The sequence below is a fragment of the Protopterus annectens genome, chromosome 8.part0 (genome assembly GCF_019279795.1).
Source record: "Protopterus annectens isolate FY-2018-M chromosome 8.part0, PAN1.0, whole genome shotgun sequence".
In the NCBI taxonomy this organism is placed as follows: Eukaryota; Metazoa; Chordata; order Ceratodontiformes; family Protopteridae; genus Protopterus; species Protopterus annectens.
Window position 1 is genome coordinate 700,083,210 of NC_056741.1, and position 21,464 is coordinate 700,104,673.

At 39.4% G+C, this 21,464-nt stretch overlaps 1 long non-coding RNA gene across 1 annotated transcript in view; it reads left to right on the forward strand.

The window, feature by feature from the left end:
• Nucleotides 1-21,464, forward strand: part of LOC122808983 — a 284,030-nt gene that overhangs the window by 169,067 nt on the left and 93,499 nt on the right. Inside the window, exons 2-3 of the long non-coding RNA XR_006365850.1 lie at nt 4,754-4,872; nt 11,387-11,506. This is a non-coding gene — a long non-coding RNA (uncharacterized LOC122808983). The remainder of the gene's footprint in view (nt 1-4,753; nt 4,873-11,386; nt 11,507-21,464) is intronic.

The following is a 21,464-nucleotide window of genomic DNA, read 5'->3' on the forward strand; positions in this document are numbered from 1 at the left end:
ATGCAGCAATAAAAAAATTCATTGTGAATCAGTATTATCCTAAGTATCAGAGGTGTAACTAGCTATGTTGGTGCCTGGTGCTAAAAAGAAAAAAAGATAGAGAGAGCGCAAGAGGAAAAGAACTTGTTTCTTTGTAAACTGTAACAATGTCTTCGTACATCTGCAAGTGTCTCCCACACAGGGAGTGCTAAAGCACTTTAGTTCTGATACCCAGGGATGTGACTTGCTAAAAATAATTATAACCCAGGGATGTGACTTGCCAAAAATAACTATGACAACTGTTTGCTACATTAGCAACTGCTACATTAGCAACTGCTACAATCTACACATGGAACACTAAAATGCTTCACTCTTGAAGTCCAAGGACAGGACTTACTGAAAAATGCCTTTTTTCTTTCTAAACTTTAGCAACTTCTTGCTACATATGTGGCAAGCAGCTGCTACAGTCCAAAAAAGGAGCAGTAAAGTGCATCGATTCTGAAGTTCTGGAAAAAGATTTACTGAAAAAAAATGTCTTTTTTCTTTTAAACTGTAGTACACTGCTTGCTACATTGTTACAGCACTTCAATTCTGACCATAAATGCAAAACCAGCTTTTAATGCTGGTAATGCACTGAAGACCAATTGTGAATGATCGAGACCAGATTCACTTTAGAAGCTTGAAATACTTAAATATTGAAATTCAGTATTTCAAGCCCATAAAGTGGAATCCTGAAAAGAGCGAAACCTCAGAAGCGCGAAATTCAAAACCTCGCATACCAGAGGTTTTGAATTAGTGCTTCTGGTTTTCTGCTGTGGTTATGGATTCAGGTAAGTGTTGATGTGTTAAGGGTTTTGGTTAGGGGCTGTGGTGTGTGTTAGTGTGTTTTGTTGCTGTGATGTGTATCTGCAAGGAGAATATAGCTTGTGTGGTGGTGTTTTGTGTGTTTTTGAATGTAGTGCAACCTTGGAGTTAGAATATTTAAGTGTGGGGAGCAGCCCCCCACATGGGGGGGTGCAGGGGGGGCTTGCCCCGTGTGTGTGTGTGTGTGTGTGTGTGTGTGTGTGTGTGTGTGTGTGTGTGTGTGTGTGTGTGTGTGTGTGTGAGAGGAGGAAGGTGTGTGTTTGTGGACAGCAGAAACGCTAATTCAAAATCTCCGGTATGCGAGATTTTTAATTTCACACTTCTGAGTTTTCGTTCTTGTTAGGTTTCGACTTTATAGCCTCAACATACTGAATTTTGACATTTCAGTATTTCGAGGATATAAAGTGAATCCCCGTGACCCTACCACTTTGCAGAAGTGGTTACCTGGTTAACAAATGACTGGGATACTAGTGAACACAAATAAGAATTTCCAAACTTTCTTTACCCGTTCACAGAATCGCTTAATCAGGAAGTGATTAGTTCTAATAATAACAGCTCCTTAACATAACAAGCAAAAAAGAGGTAGAAGCAGGAACTGTCTCATAAAGCACAATGAAAGTACTACACCCTGTACCTTGAATGAAGGTTATATAAATATTTATTTAATTTTATTAACTAGGTGCATCCTGCTAGTCTAAATGCTGCATAGTGGGTTGACAGGAGAACATTTACAAACTTAGAACATTTTCAAGTGCATTCAGTTAACAATATCAATGGATAGATAGACAGATAGGCAGACAGACAGATAGAGAGATACATAGGCAGTTGGTATATACTGGAAGATATATACACATATAACAAGAGCAAAGAGAACAAGATTTATTCTAATTGCAATAGCCATTGAGCAATTACCAGCTTGTCCATACCGTTACTGCAGCTTGCCTCAGAATGCAGTATTCAGTTTGCAAACTGTTTTAAGGACACCCATCTATCCAAGCATAAAAAAGAAGTGCACGTTCTAAATGATCCATCTCTACCTTTGGCATGGGACTGTGATGCTACAACTAAGAGGAAATTAATGGTGATTAAAAAGGTAAAATATGTACATGTAAAACTGTAATCATACAGGAGTGGTCACTAAGAAAAGTAGAAAAACATGGAAGCCAGATCCTGGAAAGAACTGTAAATGTACAGTGCTTATTATAAAACATTCCGCAAAGCTCAGAGACATCTTGGAACTATATTTGTTTTGCTATATAATTTCATACAGAAAGCCTGAAGTGCCTCTTGCATCTGCTTTAACTTGCCAGTAGAAATGAAATAATGCCTGGAGTAGACATTCTCATCACATGAGTCATTCATCTGTAAATCAGTGAAATCTTCCAGCTGCAGCCTTTATGCAGTTTAATGTTCATAGGTTCATAGATTCATAGGTAGGTACTAGGCTATTGGCCCAGGGGCCTATATAAGCCTAGCCAAAAAGGTTCCCTGGCTTTCGTCACCCAAAAAAATTAATTCTTCCTGCAAAGTTTGAAACATATTGGTTAAGTTCATCTGGGGACTGTAATATCAACCACTCCTAACTGCAGGATGCAGATTACAATCATATCTCTCAACTGTCCAGATTTTTGCAGAATGTCCATTTTTTTGGCTCAGATTTATTTGTCTGTTCCTCATAAAATTCATGTTTTTTGGCAAATCACTGGGATGATCTGTGGACTAAAGTCACTAAATAATTACATATATTTGAGTTTCAGACTTCAAATCCTTCAGAAAATGTTTGTTAAAACAAACCCTGTTACTCTAGCGACTTTCTAAATTCATAAGAGCAATATTTAAAATATGTCCCTACTTTTGAGCCTTTGTTCCCCCATTTTGTTGGGCTTTGTCCAGATTTCTTGCACTAAGAGGTTGAGAGGAATGATTAGAATAAATCTTACTTGCAGAAACAGGCATGCATTAAAGGAGATGATCTGAATCTCTGCTCTTAGGCACTTTCAGGCAAATACTCAGCTGTAGTACCTGGCCACATTCTTTGAATCTTGCAGATTATGACTTGAAGGAGGTATAAATTGTCATATAAACCTTACTGAATGCTTTTGTCACCATCAAAAAAATTATGCTTATTTAACAAGTATTAAGCTGTTCTATAATTTTGGGCATAATGAACTGCCTTGAAATGATATTGCTCCCTTTGGCAGGATAAGATACTCCAACAGTTTGAATAACAAGTCTGAATTACTTGCTCATTTTATGAAACACTATAAAATTTGGTACACTGCAGTATCTGAAGGAGCCCATGCTAGTACGAGAAACCAAAGCTCTATACTTTTCTTCAAATTCTTCTTTGCCCTGAACATATGATACTACATCATGAAATGCCTTAAAAGTTAGTTCTGGGGCTGAAATTAAAAAATACTGGGAAACATTATTGTAAGGCAAGACTCTCAATGGCACAGATGCAGGTGAGCCATGAGGGGATAGACCAGGGTAAAGTTGTAGTAACTGTTTAGTATTATACATTTAAATGGAGTGGAAACATTATGTTAAAAAGTTGTAATTCTTAAAATCATTGTGTACCTTACTAATATTAAGTCTGACGATTTGTGGTGGCTATCATTGCAGGAGTCATTGGTTACGTGGTTCCACGAAGTGGGTGGCCAAACTGATCATTACCTTGAAGTTGGGAATTTCTGACAAATTGAGTAAGAGACACTAATTAAGTAGGTTACTCAGTCATCACTTTAACTGGTGAGTGAGGAACAAGGGACACAAATTACTAACAGGATGGAAGGGATAACACAGTAGTTCTAATGTTGAGAAAAATTGTAGACAGACTCTGCAGACATCATTTTCTGAATGGAGAAAAGGAAAGTAAGCAGGTGCATTGCCCATACCATTGACACTCTATATGCAGGGCATCTAGAGGACATGGATCCTACAGAAAGAGATACAATAAGGATAGTGCAGTTACTGATTGGAAGCAATGCATGGGATTTGGTTATGCTTTGCTAGTAGCCAAGCTTATCATGTTTCAGTTATTACTTTTTGGTTGTATGGAAGACTTAGAGTGCCATCTCCTGCCAGGGCAAAGAGGGTGTTTGGAGATAAACAGAACAAAATTCATTACTTGACCCCTTTCAAAAAATCATTAGTTTAGAGGACATGTGGCAGGAATGAAAGTCTCTTTCTGAACTAAAACTAAGGCAAAATTGGCTCTCCAGAGTTTATATATTAATTGTCTTGTGGACTCACTAGTGTCCGCATCTTGGCTCGCTAAAGATAATGCACTAACATTCAAATGGGCAGAGCACACAGGTAGCAATGGGGATCCATGATGGAACAAAAGAACCTAGAACAAGTACTCTGGTGAAATCACTCATATAGCAATATTACTAGCTATGTACAAGACTATGTAGAATTTTGCAGTTTCCAACTAACTTCCCCAAGATTAAAATGGAGACTAGTCAAGTAAAATCACCATGTTGCACATCAATATTCAGATGGATTACAGCAGGTTTGTCATTGGGTCTTTTCAGAAGTATATCTGCTTCAGACGACACTATGAAAGGCAATATATTTTCAGTGCATAGTGCACTGCATCTTTAAGTGCCCCAAAAGGTTAAACATGCATGATGGATGTCACATGATGCTGTTTTACTCCTTGGTTGCTGACATGATAATAAAGTATGTTGTTGTTGTTGTTCAGTTACTGGCTAATGGGTGTGTCTGTGAGGTGCACAATTCAGCAATACTAGTAAGTGAAAATTAGTATAACAGTGATAAGATGTGTTAGGCGACACTGCAGTGACTACCACAGAATTTGTCTTATCCTGTCATTTTGGTCAGTTTGCTGTTTTAGTTACATTAATGTTCAGGCTGACTGGCTTCCACTCTGATTCACTTTCAGAACTGAAAGGTGCAAGAATGAAAAACAGCAATGAAAATTTGAAAACTTAACACTGGACTCTGGAAGATTTTGCCACACTAACGCATACCCTTAGATGCTACAAGTACAGAGTAACAATAGTAAGTGAAACAGTTTTGACATTTTTGATAAAACAGTGTCAGAAAAACTGAAGCTTACAAACTGAAAAAAATGAAAAATTATAAAACAAAAAAGTGTAGAAATACAAAGCCACAACTCAACAGAAGAAACTCTGATCATCTAAAAATGTTGGATTCTGTAACTTCAGTCATTTTCATCCAAGAACAACGGAATCATTCATGATGACGCCCACTTTGCTACTCACTCCTGTAGCATGACTGCTATTGCAAGGTAATTAGTCATGAAGTTGAAAGCAAAGGGTGCAGAAGTTCATTCTTTATAGTACTATTTCTGAATTAAATGAAGAAAAAGAGGTACAAATTCCAACCTCATCTGGCTACAGATAATGCTGGTATGGTACATACATATAAATATATATATATATATATATATATATATATATATATATATATATATATATATATGTGTGTGTGTGTGTGTGTGTGTGTGTGTGTGTGTTAAATCTTATTACAGAACGGCATATAGATTTTGTTGTCATTAAAAACAAATTTCAGTATTAGAGCCTGAAAAAAATGCCATATATTCTGCATTTATTTTTCACTAGAAGCCATAATTTCAGGAAACCATTAATGCACGAAATTGAATTAAGGCTCAGAGTTAAACACCATGAGCCTGGTGAGCTACATCATGCATTTTTGAGGACAAGTATTCTCTGTGACGTTAAAAATGGCAAAGTGAAGAGTAAACAATGTCTTATACTGAATTAATGCTTGATAAAGCTGTGACATTAGCCAGAGTACAGGTGCATGCAAAGTTAAAAATGAACCAACATCAAACATGCCCAGAGATTTCTGGACATTGTAAATGCCAATACACCTGACCAAATTGTCCCCCTACCAAACAGAGCTGTAAATCTTCTTAATCTTGTCCTCACAAACATTTCCGTCAAATGTGTTACCCCACTGTTACTGTTACTTCCACTCTTTGTCAAATCTGACCATCTCACTGTGCTTCTGTATAAAAACCTGCTTTGGGGCTGGCTGCTAATAATGCCCTCACATTCAGGAGTTACTCCAAAACAAATTATTAATTATTTGCTGATATCATTGACAATCACAAATGGTATAGGTCTCCAACACATCTTGTAAATGAGACTGCTGCATCATATACATCTGAATTTTAGTCCATTCTCTGACAGATTCATTGAGACATCCATATCAGCCCAGGGTAAACATAATGGCAAGTTTAAAACTAAATCCCTGTTATGGAACTACTACATCAACAAACTCTGTAATAAAAAGGAAAAGACCTTGATCATCAATAAAGGATGACCACTTCATCACTAAAGAAGGAATTTAAAACTGGTCTTTTTCTTTTCCCGGTTAGGGGTCACCACAGTGTATCACCTGTCTGCTCATGATAGGCAGTGGAGTTTTACGGTGTCGAGTTGCCAGCCCAGCGCCCAACCTTCCAAAAAAGGAACACATACACACTCACACCAAGGGCCAATGTAGAGTGTCCAATCCACCTACAGCATGTCTTTGGGATGTGGGAGGAAACCAGAGCACCTAGAGGGAATCCACACAACCACAGGGAGGACATGCAGACTCCGAATAGAAGGCACCCCAGCTGAGGATCAAACCGAACAACCTCTTGCTGTGAGGTGGCAACGCTAACCGCTGCACCACAGCGGCTGCCCAAGGAATTTAAAACTGGTAAGTATCTCAAATTTGCCATTCGAAAATATAAGGAGAACTGTAAACTCCAATCGTGATGTGTTTGCATAAAATAAAGCTGCCTGAGCTCCCAACCTTCCACAAAAGGCACACATACGCACTCACACCTAGGGCCAATGTAGAGTATCCAATCCACATATAGCATGTATTTGGGATGTGGGAGAAAACCGGAGCACCTGGAGGAAACCCACACAACCACAGGGAGGGCATGCAGACTCCGCACAGAAGGCACCCCAGCCAAGGATCGAACGGGAGAATCTTTTGTTGTGAAGTGGCAACGCTAACCACTGCACCACCACGGCCGCCCAAGGAATTTAAAACTAGTAAGTATCTCAAATTTGCCATTCGAAAATATAAAGAGAACTGTATACTCCTATCGTGATGTGTTTGTATAAAATAAAGCTGCTTGAACAGAACCCACGAAGACTCTTCAATTGTGTCCAAAGTAGGAGAGCAACACTAGCCAATCAAAAATGTTATGCGTATCACTGCAAACATATGAGGCAAAATCAGAGCAGTAAACAAAACCAAGGACAGATGAGAGGAGTTGCTCTTATTTTTATTTTTCTGATTTTGACATTATGCTCCCTATAGCTTAGGAATGTGGATTTCCTGATTTTTTTGAGTGTTGTATGCACACACTGACTATCTAGGCTAGGTGCTTAAGTAAAAGCAGTTAACTCTGTGCTTTCATTTTGCATTCAGTTTTGCTTATAATTTTGCCTTTGTGCATCTAAGCTGTATTGCTTTTGTTGTGCTGACTGAGGTGATCGGATTTTCTGAGGCAATACAGATGTACATGTGAAGCAGAGTAAATCTGTTTGCTAACCCTATTTTGTAAGGAATGGCAGTGAGCAACAATAATATATTTACACTTATTGTGTTAAACATTTTTACTAAAATGCCATTCCTGCTCTAGCCATGTCTGAGTCTTTGTGGGGGCAGTTTCTCTCCAAATATCAACCCTTGAGAAAGTAAGGAATCAAGATGAACTTCATGAATCTCATATGCAAAGGAGTATGAGATACAAGAAGTGGGAAAGAAAAAAATAGTGTAATAATTTGAAAAAAAAAAAACAAGAAGCCTAGATTTTATTCCAACATAGGGTCAGCCAGTCTCATGCATCATGGTAATGTGGGTCTTTTGTTTAGTTCTGTGTTCTTTCATTTGCATAAATGCATATGAATACCTGCATACTTGGAAGGATGCTATATTGTTGTTTAAAATTATTCTTGCATAATCCAAAAAGTCAGTAACTGGTTGTGTTACTAGGTGCTAATTTGAAAATATTCATGAGAAGGCCAAACTGATGTGGGTCTTGACTGATAAGGTTTTTGGCATCATATTTTATGAGGTCAGGTATGATGCATTGCATGCTTTTGCAAATCTAGTACACTGAGGTCACTGCTAGTAACACCCTAGTGTAGCGGCATCGAAACTGTAGTTCATCATACTTCTGGGACAAATTACGAAGAGGTTTTGCAAGGGCATATTCCACACTGTTTTATCAGGCATCATAGTAATTATCTGGCTACAAGGAAGTAAGTGTTTCCCTGTGACCATAGGAGGTGTAAGGGATTTGGTCATTTGTAGATTTAAGATAGTCGCTTCAGGGGTAAAGTTGGTACTGAATTTGTCTGCTAGGATATTGGCTATGTCTACTGAATTAGTCGATAATGTCATTTCAATGTATTTATAATACTGCTGGGGTTATTTCTTAGTTCAGTAAATAGTTAAAGAATAATGTATAATTATCTTTGGATTATTAAGCTAATTTCACTTCAGGTCCAGCCTTGCTACCCCTGATGTTAGATTATTAAGCTATTTTGCTTCATGTCCAGCCTTGCCACCCCTGATATTATCTTTAAGATCCTTAATGATATTTTGATGCAATCTTGAATAAGAGATGTTACCAATCTATTGTATGAATTAGAAAGTATTTAACTCTTGATATAGAGTTTACATATTGTGGTAGAGCACCAGGTTGTACTTTCCATTAGATTTAGCTGTAGCAGGGATGGCCAGATCTAGGTGCTTATCCATGTGGGAACAGAACTCCTTTATATAAAAATCAGCTGTATCTATGTCAGGAAAAGTGATATGTGAATTCTGATACATCATAACAGAATTTGAGATTTGTTCATTTGAAATCCTTGAATTCAGACTTATTCACTGCAGAAGCTTCAGCGATTTTGAAAGAGAAGGTTACAAGTCTATGTTGTCTGGAAGGAAATGTCTCTATCTCTGGAGAGGTAGCTCTGTCTGGGGACCACACTTAATGTCTGTAGAGAGGTGGCTGTGTGTAGGGAGAACACTTAATGTCTGTGGAGAGGTGGATGTGTCCTAGAAGTGTAGCTGTCGTCTAGGATAGGTGGCTGTACTGTCTAAGGAGATGTGGCTCTGTCTGGGGAGTATGCTTTCTGTCTGGGGAGGGGTGGCTCTGTCCGGGAATTGCACTTGCTGTCTGGAGAGAGATTTTTTTGCATAGATGTATTAGACACAAGTCTTGTAGTTATACTTGAGAGCTGTGATGTGAAACAAGTTTGTGGCAGGTTTAGTATTGTGATTGTGGATCATATATTTTTATCTAACTTCTAGGCATATCTGCTACCCAATTATATATAAGTTTGCTGCTCACTTTATGCTATAAGTGTGGCATTGTTACCAAAAGCCTGTTTATAGTGTACTTCTGCCTATTGTTCTGTTTTATGCAGCTGAATTCCATTTACCAGGTTTCCAACCTTATTTACAGATGACTATTATGATTAATCATGTTTCTACAAGTAAGTCACATATTATGACAGGTAAGAAGCAGAATGAATGTGCCTTTAAATTGTTACTCACCAGGGCAACAATGCAATGACTTGCTTTAAGCTGATTTCCCATTTTAACCCCTTGTCTGACTTTCAATGACAGAGAATGAGTGTATGTCAATGACAGTTTTGCAATTAAAATGCTTCTCACAATTAGAGAATTTTAGCAAGTTATAAACAGCAATTATTGTCAGACAAAAGTGCTAAATGGTGGAAATAACTGAGTCCTAGTTGCAGATGTGCTAATGATGTTGTTTTTCTAAGTCTAAATAACTAAGAGATTAATGGAAAAGTTTGCATTCCAGATCTTTCTATTCTAATATTGCTGGAGATGCACTAACAATGTTGTTTTTCCTCAGTCTCACTACCTGATAGGTTAGTGATGACAAAGTCTGAATTCCGGAGTTCAGGCCATGCTAACATTACTGGTGTTGGAAGACTGAGTGAAAGAAATACTTGCATTATTACAGTGTGTACCTACCATGCCATTCTGCTTTTATGACACATATTTGAAGGATTAGCTGTTTGATTTTGTGTTGAAACAATTCTGTGATATAGAGTGGCTAATGTAACTGTCACTCACATTACCAATCATTTCAGTCTTCCCAACATTTCAATTACATATTATATAACTTACAGTGGTAAAATCTATTTCTTAGATGAAGATCAAATATATTTTTGCCTAGGCTCTATTATCTAGCTATCTCTGTTTCAAAGAGTGTAATTAAGTTAGGTTAATATCATGTCTGTGAAATGTAGCTTTTCAATATTTTATCTGTTGACGATGTTCTTTTTCATTTTGTTATAGCTGTCCAGATATTTGCACTATGTATGTAGAGCTTCCCTGTGTATGAACTGAAACTGAAATTTTACTTAGTTTATATGTCATTCTGCATTAGCCTTTGTAATTACTTTATTTATCTGTAACCATATTATGTCAAGGTGGAGCTTTTCTCCCTGGACCTCCATTGAAAATGTGATATTATCCCAGTCTGACTTCCCAGTAAACAAATTTCAAATAAAAAATAAAAATAAATTCTCATAGACTCATAAGTGTATACTACGCTAATGACCACTGGGGCCCTTATAAGCCTAGCCATTCAACCCAAATGTGATCTACAAATTTGCTATATATAGAGGATGATTAACTGACTGCCTCTATCCATCAGAGACATAGGTGCCAGATCGGGGTGAATTTCCGATTATCCATCCATTGATCCAAGTTGCACTTAATTTGGGTTACGGCATAACTCTGCTTCACATGGATAGGGAGCCTGTTCTAGAGAATGTCCATGCTCAGGTCCTGCTGTCTGGGGGAGGTGTCTGTGCCCAGGCTCATATCCTGTTGTCTAGGAAGAGGTATCTGTGACCAGGCTCAAATCTTGACATCTGTAAAGAAAGCATCTATATCTAGGATCAGGTCTGGAACCTAGAAGTCTAGTGACATCACTCATATAGCAGTATTACTAGCTATGTACAAGGCTATGTAGTATTTTGCAGTTTCCAACTAACTTCCCCAAGATGAAAATGGAGACTAGTCAAGTACAATAACCATGTTGCACATCAATATTCAGATGGATTACAGCAGGTTTGTCATTGGGTCTTTTCAGAAGTATATCTGCTTTAGGCGACACTATGAAAGGCAATATCTTTGCAGTGAATAGTACACTGCACCTTTATGTGCCCCAAAAGGTTAAACATGCATGATGGATGTCACATGATGCTGTTTTGCTACTTGGTTGCTGACATGATAATAAAGTATGTTGTTGTTGTTGTTCAGTTACTGGCTAATGGGTGTGTCTGTGAGGTTCACAATTCAGCAATACTAGTAAGTGAAAATTAGTATAACAGTGATAAGACGTGTGAGGCGACATTGCAGTGACTACCGCAGAATTTGTCTCATCCTGTAATTTTGGTCAGTTTGCTATTTTAGTTACATTAATGTTCAGGCTGACAGGCTTCCACTCTGTCTGATTCACTTTCAGAACTGAAAGGTTCAAGAATGAAAAACAGCAATGAAACTTTGAAAACTTAACACTGGACTCTGGAAGAATTTTGCCACACTAACGCATACCCTTAGATGCTACAAGTACAGAGTGACAATAGTAAGTATATTAAGTGGAACAGTTTTGACATTTTTGATAAAAGTGTCAGAAAGACTAAAGATTACAAACTGAAAAAAAAAATTATAAAACAAAAAAGTGTAGACATACAAAGCCACAACTCAACAAAAGGAACTCTGGTCATCTGAAAATGTTGGATTCTGTAACTTCAGTCATTTTCATCCGAGAACAGCAGAATCATTCATGATGACGCCCACTTTGCTACTCACTCCTGCAGCATGACTGCTATTGCAAGGTAATTAGTCATGAAGTTGGAAGCAATGGGTGCAGAAGTTCATTCTTTATAGTACTATTTCTGAATTAAATGAAGAAAAAAAAGAGGTACAAATTCCAACCTCATCACATCATAATGCTGGTATGGTACATACATATATATATATATATATATATATATATATATATATATATATATATATATATATATATATATATATGTGTGTGTGTGTGTGTGTGTGTGTGTGTGTGTGTGTGTGTTAAATCTTAGTACAGAACGGCATATAGATTTTGTTGTCATTAAAAACAAATTTCAGTATTAGAGCCTGAAAAAAATGCCATATATTCTGCATTTATTTTTCACTAGAAGCCATAATTTCAGGAAACAATTAATGCATGAAATTGAATTAAGGCTCAGAGTTAAACACCATGAGCCTGGTGAGCTACATCATGCATTTTTGAGGACAAGTATTCTCTGTGACGTTAAAAATGGCAAAGTGAAAAGTAAACAATGTCTTATACTGAATTGATACTCGATAAAGCTGTGACATTAGCCAGAGTACAGGTGCATGCAAAGTTAAAAATGAACCAACATCAAACATGCCCAGAGATTTCTGGACATTGTAAATGCCAATACACCTGACCAAATTGTCCCCCTACCAAACAGAGCTGTAAATCTTCTTAATCTTGTCCTCACAAACATTTCCGTCAAATGTGTTACCCCACTGTTACTGTTACTTCCACCCTTTGTCAAATCTGACCATCTCACTGTGCTTCTGTATGAAAGCCTGCTTTGTGGATGGCTGCTAATAATGCCCTCACATTCAGGAGTTACTCCAAAACAAATTATTAATTATTTGCTGATATCATTGACAATCACAAATGGTATAGGTCTCCAACACATCTTGTAAATGAGACTGCTGCATCATATACATCTGAATTTTAGTCCCTTCTCTGATAGATTCATTGAGACATCCATATCAGCCCAGGGTAAACATAATGGCAAGTTTAAAACTAAATCCCTGTTATGGAACTACTACATCAACAAACTCTGTAATAAAAAGGAAAAGACCTTGATCATCAATAAAGGATGACCACTTCATCACTAAAGAAGGAATTTAAAACTGGTCTTTTTCTTTTCCCGGTTAGGGGTCACCACAGTGGATCACCTTTCTGCTCATGATTGGCAGTGGAGTTTTACAGTGTTGAGTTGCCAGCCCAGCGCCCAACCTTCCACAAAATACACACACACACAGCCAATATAGAGTGTCCAATCCACCTACAGCATGTCTTTGTGATGTGGGAGGAAACCAGAGCACCCAGAAGAAACCTACACAACCACAGGGAGGACATGCAGACTCCACACAGAAGGCACCCTAGCCGAGTTTTGAACCAGAGAACCTCTTACTGTGAGGTGGCAACACTAATCACTGCACCACCACAGCCACCCAAAGAATTTAAAACTGGTAAGTATCTCAAATTTGCCATTCAAAAATATAAGGAGAACTGTAAACTCCTATCATGATGTGTTTGTATAAAATAAACCTGCTTGAGCGTCCAACCTTCCACAAAAGGAACACATACGCACTCAGACTTAGGGCCAATGTAGAGTGTCCAATCCACATACAGCATGTCTTTGGAATGTGGGAGGAAATTAGAGCACCCGGAGGAAACCCACACAACCACAGGGAGGACATGCAGACTCCACACAGAAGGCACCCCAGCTGAGGATCGAACCGGAGAACCTTTTGCTGTGAGGTGGCAATGCTAACCACTGCACCACCACGGCCGCCCAAGGAATTTAAAACTGGTAAGTATCTCAAATTTGACATTCAAAAATATAAGGAGAACTGTAAACTCCTATCATGATGTGTTTGTATAAAATAAAGCTGCTTGAACAGAACCCACGAAGACTCTTCAATTGTGTCCAAAGTAGGAGAGCGACACTAGCCAATCAAAAATGTTATGCGTATCACTGCAAACATATGAGGCAAAATCAGATGTAAATAAAACCAAGGACAGATGAGAGGAGTTGCTCTTATTTTTATTTTTCCGATTTTGACATTATGCTCCCTATAGCTTAGGAATGTGTATTTCCTGATTTTTTGAGTGTTGTATGCACACACTGACTATCTAGGCTAGGTGCTTAAGTAAAAGCAGTTAACACTGTGCTTTAATTTTGCATTCAATTTTGCTTATAATTTTGCCTTTGTGTAGCTAAGCTGTATTGCTTTTGTTGTGCTGACTGAGGTGATCAGATTTTCTGAGGCAATACAGATGCACATGTGAAGCAGAGTAAATCTGTTTGCTAACCCTATTTTGTAAGGAATGGCAGTGAACCACAATAATATATTTACACTTATTGTGTTAAACATTTTTCCTAAAATGCCATTCCTGCTCTAGCCATGTCTGAGTCTTTGTGGGGGCAGTTTCTCTCCAAATATCAACCCTTGAGAAAGTAAGGAATCAAGATGAACTTCATGAATCTCATGTGCAAAGGAGTATGAGATAGAGGAAGTGGGAAAGAAAAAAATAGTGTAATAATTTGCAAAAAAAAAACAAGAAGCCTAGATTTTATTCCAACATAGGGTCAGCCAGTCTCATGCATCATGGTAATGTGGGTCTTTTGTTAAGTTCTGTGTTCATTCATTTGCATAAATGCACAAGAATACCTTCATACTTGGAAGGATGTTATATTGTTGTTTAAAATTATTCTTGCATAATCCAAAAAGTCAGTAACTGGTTGTGTTACTAGGTGCTAACTTGAAAATATTCATGAGAAGGCCAAACCGATGTGGGTCTTGACTGATAAGGTTTTTGGCATCATATTTTATGAGGTCAGGTATGATGTGTTGCATGCTTTTGCAAATCTAGTACACTGAGGTCACTGCTAGTAACACCCTAGTGTGGCGGCATCAAAACTGCATTTCATCATACTTCTGGGACAAATTATGAAGAGGTTTTGCAAGGGCATATTCCATACTGTTTATTAGGCATCATAGTAATTATCTGGCTACAAGGAAGTAGGAGTTTTGGTCTTAAAGATAACCTTCACTAAGTGTTTCCCTGTGACCATAGCAGGTGTAAGGGATTTGGTAATTTGTAGAATTAAGATAGTTGTTTCAGGGGTAAAGTTGGTACTGAATTTGTCTGCTAGGATATTTGCTATGTCTACTGAATTATTCAACAATGCCATTTCAATGGATTTATAATACTGCTGGGGTTATTTCTTAGTTCAGTAATTAGTTAAAGAAAAATGTATAATTATCTTTGGATTATTAAGCTAATTTCACTTCATGTCCAGCCTTGCTAACCTTGATATTAGATTATTAAGCTATTTTGCTTCATGTCCAGCCTTGCCACCTCTGATATTATCTTTAAGATTCTTAATGATATTTTGATGCAATCTTGAATAAGAGCTGTTACCAATCTATTGTATGAATTAGAAATTATTTAACTCTTGGTATAGAGTTTACATATTGTGGTAGAGCACCAGGTTGTACTTCCCATTGGATTTAGCTGTAGCAGGGATGGCCAGATCTAGGTGCTTATCTATGTGGGAACAGAACTCCTTTATATAGAAATCAGCTGTATCTGTGTCAGGAAAAGTGATATGTGAATTCTGATACACCATAACAGAATTTGAGGTTTGTTCATTTGAAATCCTTGAATTCAGACTTATTGACTGCAGAAGCTTTAGAGATTTTGAAAGAGAAGGTTACAAGTCTATGTTGTCTGGGAGGAAATGTCTATATCTCCGGAGAGGCAGCTCTGTCTGGGGAGCACACTTAATGTCTGTAGAGAGGTGGCTGTGTCTAGGGAGCAGACTTAATGTCTGTGGAGAGGTGGATGTGTCCTAGAAGTGTAGCTGTCGTCTAGGATAGGTGGCTCCTGTCTGAAAAGAGATGGCTGTGTCCAGGGAGCACAATTGCTGTATGAGTAGAGGTGGCCCTGTCTGTGGAGCATGTTTTCTGTCTAGGGAGAGGTGGCCCTGTCTGTGGAGAGATGGCTCTGTCCAGGGAGCACACTTGGTATCAGGGGAGATGTGGCTTTGTTTGGGGAATGCATTTGCTATCTAAGGACAGGTGGCTGTATCTGGGGAGCACACTTATTGTCTAAGGAGATGTGGCTCTGTCTGGGGAGTATGCTTTCTGTCTGGGGAGAGGTGGCTCTGTCTGGGAATTGCACTTGCTGTCTGGGGAGAGATTTTTTTGCATGGATGTGTTGGACACAAGTCTTGTAGTTATACTTGAGAGCTATGATGTGAAACAAGTTTGTGGCAGGTTTAGTATTGCTGATTGTGGATCATATATTTTTATCTAACTTCTAGGCATATCTGCTACCCAATTATATATTAGTTTGCTGCTCAATTTATGCTATAAATGCAACATTGTTACCAACTGCCTGTTTATAGTGTACTTCTGCCTATTGTTCAGTTTTATGCAGCTGAATTCCATTTACCAGGTTTCCAACCTTATTTACAGATGACTATTATGATTAATCATGTTTCTACAAGTGAGTCACATATTATGGCATGTAAGAAGCAGAAGGAATGTGTCTTTAAATTGTTACTCACCAGGGCAACAATGCAATGACTTGCTTTATGCTGATTTCTCATTTAGGTTCATAGGTTCATACTAGGCTATCTGCCCTGGGGCAATTATAAGCCTAGCCCGATTCTGTATGGCTTACGCCACCCCTTGATTTGAGTATACTGTGCCCTTTTTAAGGTTTAGTTTACTGTGCCTCTATCTAATAGTGACACGGGAGTAATCCCTGGGACAATCCTATGATCCCCTATCCACCTATCGAGATTCTTCTTGAAGAGATTCATTGAGGTGCTCTGCCTCACATGAACTGGAATTCTATTCCAGAGCGAAGGGAGCCTCTAGGTTATGAACCTGTCCCTCCAGCTAGTTCTATTTATTTCTGTGCTGAGGTTCAAGTCCCTCGAGCATGTGGCTCTAAGGGATTTAGATTTACTGAGGTGGAGCATGTCCATTAATTCTGGATTTGACATAGCTTTGTATGTCAGGCATAGATCGCCTCAAAGTAGGCGGTATGCAACTGAGTAGAACTGGAGTTTTTTTAACCGAGCAGCATATGGCATCTGTTTGAGACCCTTGATCCTCTTGGTGAGATACTTTTGGGGTCTTTCTAATTGCTGCAGGTGTCAGGTAAGGTACATCCCAAAAGGGGCATTGTATTCTATGATGGGCCTGATGAGGGATGAATAAAGGGGCACGATTACCTTTCTTGATCTAGATGTGAAACCCTTCGTGATGAGGTGGGCTGTGTAGAAGGTCTTTCTAACCACTTTGGCAATGTGGTTTTCAAAGGAGAGATTGCTATCAACTTGGGTCCCCAGGTCCCTAATAACTTTCTCTGTACTTAATGGGTTTCCGCCTGTGTGGTAATTTGTGGGCACATTGTTTTTGCCAAAGGGTATGACTATACATTTTTTGGCATTTAGCTTTAAACCATGGCGCTGGCACCAGTTATCTGTCTCTGTGAGACCTTTTGAAGGATGTTTGTGTCAGCTGGAGAGTTGATTATGGCGCCCAGTTTGCAGTCGTCTGCGAACTTGGTGAGCCATAGTCCTCCCACGTTTGCCTGTACCTTGGAAAAGTATATACCAAACAAGAGTGGTCCCAGGACAGAACCCTGTGAGATGCCACTTGTGACCGGTTTCGAGTCTGACATGGCTCCAGCAACTCTCACTCTGTGGGTTCTGTCTTTGAGCCAGTTTGCGACCAATCTTGTGACATAGGGGTTTATATTTAAGCTGGATAGCTTATCTATGATGCCCGAGTGGGGTATTGTGCCAAATGCCTTTGCAAGGTCCAGATAGGCTGTGTGGACTACCTTCCCTTCATCTATGGCTTTGGTGACTGTTTTGAAGAAGTTAACCAGGTTCAAAAGGCAGGATCTTCCCTTGACAAAGCCGAACTGGGTAGGCTCTAGTGTCTGTAAGTCCCCAATGTCTTTGTTTATGAGCTCCATGATGATCCTCTCCATAGCCTTGCAGACTAAGCTAGTCAGGCTTATGGGGCGATAGTTTCCAGGGTCCGTAGAGGCTCCACCTTTGTGGAGTGGGACCACTGTTGCTGTACACCATTCTGTGGGCACATATCCTGTAGTGAGGCTGAGATTGTATAGCTGTTTTATTTGAGGGATTAGTTCCTCTTGGAGTTCATGTAGGACGCAACCTGGGACGCCATCTGGTCCCATGGAAGCAGTGTTTTTTGCTTTGGAGAGGGCAGCCTTCACCTGAGCATCAGAGATGTTTGGGAGGCAGCCCTCTGCTGGGATAGATACTTGCTCTTTTTGGGGAGGGGTGGAGAAGTTTGCACTGAACCTGTCTGCCAGGATATTGGTGATGTCTGTGGGTTCAGTGTATTTTTTGTCATTTAGAATCAACTCAGAACAAGTCTGGGAGTTGCATCCCAGGTTCCTAACATAACTGAAAAAAGCCTTATGATTGTCTTTGGTGTCCTGTGCAATGTTTCTCTCGAAGCTGCCTTAGAGGATTTTATGGGGGATCGTACTTTTTTGCTAGTACTGATCAGAGATGCCTTCCCTATTAGGGATTTTGCTCTATCATGTAGTAGCTTCCTCCTTCTGTTGTACAGTTTATTTATGGCAGGGGTCCACCAGACTGGATGCCTGCCTTTGGATGATTGGGTCTTGGTTTTGTTTGGGATAACATGATCCATGCATTCCTGGAGATGTCCGTAGAATGCGTTTATATAGGATTCTGCAGTTTGGGCCGTAGTTTCCACTGGCTCTGGGGCCTTGAAGGATTCCACTTCGGTTTGGAGAAGTGAGAAGTTCACTTTTGAGAAGTTTTTCACTGTGGTTTTCTGGGCTGGGGGTGGGGTCGGGATGTGGACATCCAGTGAAATTAATTTATGGTCTGATCTTACCAATGAGGGATATACTTCTGGTGTGGAGCATAGAGTCCCCATGTTGGTAATGATCAGGTCTAGTATGTTGTCCCCTCTTATGGGAGTGGTGACTAGTTGTTCCATAGCATTTGAGTTTATAATTTCCAGGAACCTTTGGGCTAAGGTGCTGGGGCTTGAGTAGTGCTCCCAGTCAATGTTTGGGTAGTTGAAGTTGCCCAATATAATGGTGTTTGGAGAGATCTTCATGTTCTCCAATGTTTTCAGGAAAGCCAAGTGGGATTCCTGACTTTGAGAGGGTGGTCTGTAGGATGCTATAAACTGAAAAGCAGTCTTGCCCACTGTTAGTTGCACATGGATGGTCTCTGATACTTCGTGCAATGCCACTAACCTGGAGGTGTGGATATCCTTGATAAATATGGAAACTCCCCCTCCTTTTGTGGTTTGGTCCGGGTTTTGGGGCCGAAAAGCATGATATGAGGTATAGCCTGGTAGTGCTGGGGTGCTCTCTGGAGCCTTGAACCAGGTTTCTGTCACTGCACAGATATAGATGTTCTCCATACTGAGGAGAGCTTCGAGTGCATGCATCTTGAGGTTAAGACTTCTGGCGTTAAGCAGCATTACCCTTAGTTTCTTGTTCCTTGTGCTGTCTATGGGGGTGGGTTTGACTTTTGAGCCTTGCCTAAAACAGGCACTATGGGGTGGCAAGAGCCTTTGCCAATATCCGAAAGCCCAGTGGTGACAGGTGCAAGCCATCCCTAGCGAAGCAACGTGGCTTGTCGAGCATGTCATCCCAGGCAGACAGACACTGGATCCCCTTTGAATGACACCAACATTTTAGCCAATTGTTAAAATCGATCATTTTGTCTTTGTACTGTGGCATCATTCTAGGTGAGGGTAAGATGCTGCTCAAGGTCAGGGTCATACCAGCCTGGGCTACATGATCAGAGAGCTCCTCTATGTCTCTTTTCATGTAGTCCAGGGAGGTACATCTCAGGTCATTCACACCAGCATGTACAATGACTGAGTCATATTTGTATTTGCTTTGGAGTGACCTGAGTGCTTGTGTTATGTGGCGGATCCTAGCACCCGACAGGCAGCTCACCGTGACCTTCTCTTTATTCAGCCTGGTGAGCAGAACGTCAGTGTGTCTGACAATAGAGTCACCTATTACAAGAGTATCAGGTGTGTTATTCAGCCTTAAGGGCTGTGGCTGCTTGGCACACTGACTTTGTGGGCTATGTGTTGTGCGTGTTTTGTTTTGAGGTACCATTTGCTTGGATGTCTGCTTTGGAGGTCTCTGTTGCTTAGGTAGATTTTTATTTAGAGCCTCTGAGTATGTTTTTGTGTATTTATGTGTTTGGTTCGCTGATGTGGTGGGACTATGTGATACTGGAATTGTGTTGTGTGAGGTTACCTTCTCCTCCTGACTGGTTACACCAGTTTTGAGATGAGAGAGCTCAGCCTCCAGTTTGGCTAAAGAGTTGCATCTCTCACATATATTTGAACCTGTTTGGAGGAGGAGAGGGTTGTCCGTGTACATGAGACAGTTGTAACATTGCCTCAGAATTCCCAGATTCACCAGCTGGACTGGAGAGGAAACCACTGACTGACCTTTGGACATGCTAGAGTAATATAGGGAAACTGAATTTAAGACAGACCAATAGAGGACAGGGTAATCGTAGAGAGTATAAGAGTTAGTAGTGCTTATGGTTTAATAGTGCTAACTTGTAGGATTACTTAATTGGACCAGTGAAGGGCCTTAGAATGAGAATATGGTGTTTAAATTGAGAGATAGAGCAGTTCTAAGGGAAAAAATGAAGAGCAGATGTTGTGGAGCCAGGAATAGTTTAAACCCAATTAGGTGGTGCTGCCCGCTGTTGCGCTATGCACAAAAACGCACAAAACCGTGCAAAAGAGGGTTTTAAGAGAGGAAGATGAAGGAGTTTGGAATTTACCCAAAATGGCCAATAAAACTACAGTTTCAAGTCAGTACCACTCCCACAGGGGCAGGCAGGCTGCTCAATGTTTTTCACTGCCACTGATCAACAGAAAGACTTCCCTTTAGCCCAAGCAAAACATGGCCTCCAAGAAACTTACAAACAGTTCAAGAACAGCAAGCCTGTAACTGAACTTTTTTAAATCTCAGAAAAGTGGGAAAAAAGCAAGATTGTTTTTGTTTTTTTGTTTTTTTCAGAGATAGCAGAGGTTCACAAGTATCAACAAGTTATAACAGTGCAGTAAATGACCCCACACAAGAGTGCTAGGCCAAAGACAGATAAAATGCAAGTTTTGAGAAAAAAATTATTTTAAAAATAAGTGCAAACAGGAAATTCAGTAAACAGCTCTAGGTTGTGCTCTAAATACAGTTACTAATGCAAAAATCAAATTTAACAAGCCAGAAAATGCTCAAAATAGGTGGCTATGCAGAAAAACTTAGCAAATAAACAGAGGAAAAATACTTAAAATCGCAGAAGTGGCTCCTTTCTTCCTTTAACCCCTTGTCTGACTTTCAATTACAGAAAATGAGTGTATGTCGATGACAGTTTTGCAATTAAAATGCTTCTCACAATTAGAGAATTTTAGCAAGTTATAAACAGCAATTATTGTCAGACAGAAGTGCTAAATGGTGGAAATAACTGAGTCCTAGCTGCAGATGTGCTAATGATGTTGTTTTTCTAAGTCTAAATAACTAAGAGATTAATGGAAAAGTTTGCATTCCAGATCTTTCTATTCTAATATTGCTGGAGATGCACTAACAATGTTGTTTTTCCTTAGTCTCACTACCTGATAGGTTAGTGATGACAAAGTCTGAATTTTGG